General features: G+C 39.4%; 1 pseudogene; it reads left to right on the top strand.

Annotated features, from left to right (window-relative positions):
- The first annotated feature begins 5,829 nt into the window (after positions 1 to 5,829).
- LOC118617597 lies at positions 5,830 to 6,582 on the top strand (annotated as a pseudogene).
- Positions 6,583 to 6,937: the final 355 nt, after the last annotated feature.

Raw genomic sequence — 6,937 nt, 5'->3', positions numbered from 1 at the left:
TTCAACCCCACAAAGTGGCCACTTAAATACTAATTGAGGCCCACTAACAGCCATCATCTGCCCCAACCTCTGGAAATCCTCTTATACTGAGCACCTGAGGGAGTTTTTCAGTCAACTCAGAAACCAAGGTTCTTCAGGTGACAGCTACTAATAGCCTCTAGGAAAAGAAGCTAGAGGATAACTACTATTCCCTGGGCTAGCAACTCTAACAAGGAAAGTTAAGACTTGACAATGGTGTTTAAAGTGGGTCCTCCCTGCCTGATCGAAACCCAGGAGAGGGAGTCACAAACAGCAGAACGCCAACACCCACAGGGAAAATTTGGCAGACTCCAAAGCCCACTGTGATAGCCACAATGGTGAAAAACAGAAACAAAAGCCAAATGAAAGAACAAGAGACCGCTACAAAAGATGAGATAAATGAGGTACAGTTAAGCAAGTTAACAGAACTAGAATTCAGAGCTATGATTTTGAGGAAGCTCAACAGCATGTGTAAGGATATGAGCACCATGAGTAAAGACATAGAAATGTTGAAAATCAACCAGCTGAAAATTAAAAACCACCAAGAAGAAATGAAAAATAACATAGCAGAAATAAAGAACACATTGGAAAGTCTAAATAGCAGAGTAGAGGAAGCTGAGGACCAGATCAGTGAATTAGAAGACAGGGTAGAAAAAAATCAAACAATCAGAAAACCAAAAGGAAAACACAATTAAAAAACAGGAAGACAGCTTAACAGAACTGTGGGACAACTGGAAACATAGTAACATTCGCATCATAGGAGTCGCCGAAGAAGAAGAAAATGAGCAAGGGTTAGGGAATATATTTGAAGAAATAGTGATTGAAAACTTCCCTAATTTGGTGAAGGAAGAAGATATTCAAGTTCAAGAAACACTGAGAGCCCCAAGTAAGAAAAACCCAAACAAGCCCACACCAAGACACATAGTAATCAAATTGCCAAAAGTTAAAGATAAAGAGAGAATCCTAAAGGCAGCAAGAGATAAGCAACAGGTTACCTACAAAGGAAACACCATACAGCTCTCAGCTGACTTCTCACAAGAAACACTACAGGCCAGAAGGGAATGGCATGAAGTAATCAAGGTCATGAAAAACAAAGATCTGCTCTACCCAGACTACTCTACCCAGCAAAGCTATCATTCAAAATAGAATGTCAAATAAAGAGCTTCCCAGACAAAAAAAGTTTAAGGGAATACATTAGCACCAAACCAGCACTGCAAGAAATGTTAAAAGGACTGCTTAATTAGCAGGAGAAATGGGAAGAAAAATAGAACCACACTAAACAAAAATGGCAATAAATAAGTACATATCAATAATCACTTTAAATGTAAATGGATTGAATGCTCCCATAAAAAGACACAGAGTAGCTGATTGGATAAGAAAGCATGACTCATCTATATGTTGTTTACAAGAGACCCACCTCACAACAAAAGACTCCCATAGGTTGAAAGTGAAGGGATGGAAAAAAATCATCCAAGCAAACAGAAAGGAAAAAAAAAAAGCTGGGGTAGCAATACTCATATCTGATAAAATAGATTTCAAAATGAAGGCCATATCTAGAGACAATGAAGGCCACTACATAATATTGAAAGGATCTATCCAACAGGAAGATATAACCTTGATAAACATGTATGCACCCAATATAGGAGCACCAAAATATATTAAAAATCTTCTGGAGGACTTCAAAGGACAAATCGATAGCAATACAATCATAGCAGGGGGCTTCAACACCCTGCTGACATCACAGGATAGATCCTCTGGACAAAAAATTAGCAAGGAAACAGAGCTCTAAATGAAGCACTAGACCAAGTGGATTTAATAGATATCAACATAGATATACACCCAAAAACTACAGAATTTACATTCTTCTCAAGTGCACATGGGACATTCTCAAAGATAGACCACAAGTTAGAACACAAACTAAGTCTCTACAAGTTCAAGAAGACTGAAATTATATCAAGCATCTTCTCAGATCACAATGGCATGAAACTAGAAATCCACTGCAAGAAGAACATACAAAGACATTTGAACACATGGAACCTAAAGCATGTTATTACACAATGAATGGGTCACTGAGGAGATCAGGGAAGAAATTGAAAACTTCCTGGAAACCAATGAAAATGAAGACACAACAACACAAAATCTATGGGATGTAGCCAAAGCAGTTCTGAGAGGGAAATTCATAGCAGTACAGGCCTACCTCAAGAAGCAAGAAAAATCTTTAATAGACTATCTAACCCCACAACTTACAGAACTAGAGAGCAAACAAAAAGAAAACCCCAGAGCAAGTGGAAGGAAGGAAATAGTAGAGATCAGAGCAGAAATAAATGACATAGAGACCAAAAAAACAATTCAAAGGATCAATGAAACAAAGAGCTGGTTTCTCTAAAAGATAAACAAGATTGATGGTCCCTTAGCTAGACTCACCAAGAAACAAAGAGGGAGAATCCAAATGCACAAAATCAGAAATGAAAGAGGAGAAGTAACAACTGACACCACAGAAATACAAAAGATCGTTAAGAACTACCATGAACAATTATATGGCAACAAATTTGACAATATAAGTAAAATGGAAAAATTTTTAGAAAAACATAGTCTCTCAAAACTGGACCAGAAAGAGATAGAAAACTTGAACAGACCAAAAACAACAGAAGAAATTGAAGATGTGATCAAGACTCTCCCAGCAAACAAAAGCCCAGGCCCAGACGGCTTCACGGGAGAGTTTTACCGAACATTCAAAGAAGAACTAACACCCATTCTCCAAAACGATTTCAAAAAGTTCAAGAAGAAGGAAGACTTCCAAACTCGTTTTATGAAGCCAGCATAATTCTAATTCCAAAACCAGAAAAAGACACTACAAAGAAAGAAAACTACAGGCCAATATCCCTGATGAACATAGATGCCAAAATCCTGAACAAAATACTAGCAAATCGGATCCAGCAATACACCAAAAAAATTATCCACCATGACCAAGTAGGATTCATCCCAGAGATGCAAGGCTGGTACAATATTCGCAAATCAATAAACGTGATACACTACATAAATAAAATGAAGAATAAAGACCATATGATCATATCAATAGATGCCGAAAAAGCCTTTGACAAAATCCAGCATCCATTTGTGAGAAAAACGTCAAGCAATGTGGGAATAGATGGATCATATCTAGACATAATAAAGGCCATATATGAAAGACCTACAGCCAACATCATACTCAATGGGCAAAAACTAAAAGCATTTCCCTTAAGAACAGGAACAAGGCAAGGATGCCCACTTTTGCCATTCTTATTTAACATAGTACTATAAGTCTTAGCCACAGCAATCAGACAAGAAGGAAAAATAAAAGGGATCCAAATTGGCAAGGAGGAAGTGAAACTGTCATTATTTGCAGATGACATGATACTACATGGAGAAAAGCCCAAAGACTCCATCAAAAATTTACTTGACTTAATAAATGAATTTGGCAAAGTAGCAGGATGCAAAATTAACGCCAAAAAATCGATGGCATTCTTATACACCAAGGATGAACTCACAGAAAGAGAAACTAAGAAAACGATCCCATTTACGTTTGTGGCAAAAAAATTAAGATACCTAGGAATAAACTTAACCAAAGAAATAAAGGACCTATTGGCAGAAAACTGAAGGTCATTGAAAAAAGAAATAGAGGAAGATATAAAAAAGTGGAAGCACATACCCTGTTCATGGATTGGGAGAATTAACATCATTAAAATGTCCATATTACCCAATGCAATCTATAGATTCAATGCAATCCCCATCAAAATACCAATGGCATATGTCACAGAATTAGAACAAGCACTTCAAAAGTTCATATGGAACCAAAAAAGACCTCGAATAGCCACAGCAATCTTGAAAAAGAAGAACAAAGTTGGAGGGATCACATTACCAGATTTCAGGTTATACTATAAAGCCACTGTAATCAAAACAGCCTGGTACTGGCACAAGAACAGGCATATAGACCAGTGGAACAGAACCGAGAACCCAGAAATGGACCCAAGGCAATATGCTCACTTAATATTTGACAAAGGTGGCAAGAGCATACAGTGGACTAAGGACAGCCTCTTTAATAAATGGTGCTGGGAAAATAGGACAGCTACATGCAGAAAAATGAAACTAGACCATCAACTTACACCCTACACAAGAATAAACTCAAAATGGAAAAAAGACTTAAATGTGACTCATGAATCCATAAAAATCCTCAAAAAAACTGTAGGCAACAAAATTTTAGACATCATACACAGCAGAATTTTCACTGATACATCACCTAAGGTAATAGAAACAAAGGAGAAAATGAACACATGGGACTACATCAAACTCAAAAGCTTCTGCACAGCGAAAGATACAATCATCAAAACGGAAAGGCTACCCACTGTATGAGAGAGCATAATTGCCAATGATACATCAGATAAGGGGTTAATTTCCAATATATATAGAGTGCTCATACATCTCAACAAAAGGAAGACAAAGAACCCAATTGAAAAATGGGCAGAGGAACTAAATAGACTCCTCTCCAGACAGGACATACAAATGGCCAAGGGACATATGAAGAAATGCTCAACATCACTAATCATCAGGGTGATGCAAATTAAAACAACAATGAGGTATCACCTCACTCCTGTCAGTATGGCTGCCATCAAGAAATCACCAAACAACAAGTGTTGGCGAGGGTGTGGAGAAAAAGGGACTCTAGTACACTGCTGGTGGGAATGCAGACTGGTGCAGCCACTATGGAAAACAATATGGTGTTACCTCAAAAAATTAAAAATTGAACTTCCATTTGACCCAGTGATCCCACTTCTAGGAATATACACTATGAAGCGTGAAACACCAATCAGAAAGAATATATGTACTCCCATGTTTTTAGCAGCACTATTTACAATAGCTAAGATCTGGAAACAGCCCAAGTGTCCATCAGTAGATGAATGGATAAAAAAGTAGTGGTACATATACACAATGGAGTACTATACAGCTGTAAGAAAGAAAGATCTCTTATCGTTTGAGACAACATGGCGGGACCTGGAAAGTATCATCCTAAGTGAAACAAGCCAAACAGAGAAAGACAAGTATCATATGATCTCACTTATTTGTGGAATATAATGAACATAACAGTCTCAGGAATGGGGTAGTCCCAGAGATGTGGAAGTGGGGTACAGACTGACAATCCTTAGAAGAGGGGGTGGTGGGGGAGAGATAAACCACAGAACTTATATGCATGTGTGCATGAACAATGGACATGGACAACAAAGCTGGGGATGGGGCAGTGAGGGAGGGGGAGGGGGGAATCAGTGGGGGGAAAAGGAAAAACATCTGTAACAAAAATTAATTAATAAAAAAAGATGAGAAAAAAAAACTAAATTGAATTGATTCTTTTTCTATGCCTTATCTACATGATATCTGCTTTTTTAATACATTGGCAACTTTATCAAGTGTGACTTGTATGTCTCTTGATGGTAAAAATCTTTGACTTTACCCACTGATAACATAACCCACTGATCATGTTATCTTTGGGGCTTCTGACAGCAAACTGAGCTAAATCCCCAATAGCTAGAATTTCAATGTATTTTACCCTTAATCATGTACTTTTAACACACAGGGTATTGGAAAAAACAATGGGTAGAGTGGGTACATAATGTGAACATGGTGAAGATAGAAGGTCTTTAGTTTTTACTTATGGCTCCTGATGAGAAGTTCATAATCTAGTAGGGAGAAAGAACTTACATTTCTAAATAATGTACAGTTTAGGCTGTGCTATTAAAAAGTGAGAACATGTTATATAAAAACATAGTGAAGGAGGATCCTGACCTTCAGTGTGTTGGCTCCAGCACCATGGTGCCCTCCAGGAAGTTTTTCATGAATAGAAACTAGAAGATGAGTGGGTGGAAGGTGAATCTGGGGGATCTCAGCAGCACTCTGAATGTGGCCAACACTGAGGTAGTTTGTGCATCCTGTACCACCTACACTGACTTCTCCAGCCAGAAGCTAGATCCCAGGATTGCTGTGGCTGCCCAAAACTGCTGCACAGTGACTGATGTGTACTTTACTGGGGAGGCTGGTCCTGGTATGATCAAAGACTGGAGCCATGTGGGTGGATTTGAGGCACTTGGGGAGAAGGCACATGTTTGGAAAGTCAGATTAGCTGATTGGGCAGAAAGTGGCCCATGCCCTGGCGGAGGGACTTGGATTGATCACCTATATTGGGGAGAACATTGATGAGAGGGAAGTTGGCATCACTGAGAAGGTCATTTTTGAACAAACCAAGGTCATTACAGATAACACAAAGGCCTGGAACAAAGTTGTTCTGGCCAAAGAGCCTGTGTGGGCCATTGGTATGGGCAAGATAGCAACTCCCCAACAGGCCCAGGAAGTACACAAAAAGCTCTGGGAATGGCTTAATTCCAATGTCTCTGATGCAGTGACGCAGACCACCTGCATCATTTATGTGACTGGGGCAACCTGCAAGGTACTGGCAAGCCAGTCTGTATGGCTGGCTTCCTCATGGGTGGTGCATCTCTCAAACCTGAATTTGTAGACAACATCAATGTTAAACAATGAGCCCCATTTCTCTCTCCTACCCTTCATGCTCCTTGAGGGACTAAAAACACTCATATGCTTAATAACCCCCCCCATTCCCACCCATACTTCTGATTGTGTCGCCTGCCCACTCTCATGGCCTAATTCAAACTGTCCTTCTTTCTTTATCCGTTTACACTTTCCTTGTAATGGCTGGGACCAGGCCAATCCCTTCTGCACTTACTACAGTAATTAGAATGAAACATGTGACCAGGTGACTTTTTCTTGGCTGACAGGTAAAAGGGGTAGAGTTTGCTTGTGGGTCCCCCTCAGTCCCCAGTGAAGGCAGGAATAAGAAGCCATCCTCCGCTCCCATCTCACACATGGGGTTAAGGGC

The sequence above is a fragment of the Molossus molossus genome, unplaced genomic scaffold (assembly GCF_014108415.1).
Source record: "Molossus molossus isolate mMolMol1 unplaced genomic scaffold, mMolMol1.p scaffold_m16_p_5, whole genome shotgun sequence".
NCBI classification, from domain to species: domain Eukaryota; kingdom Metazoa; phylum Chordata; class Mammalia; order Chiroptera; family Molossidae; genus Molossus; species Molossus molossus.
The sequence above is the reverse complement of the archived record's forward strand: the minus strand, read 5'-3'. Positions and strand labels throughout refer to the sequence as shown.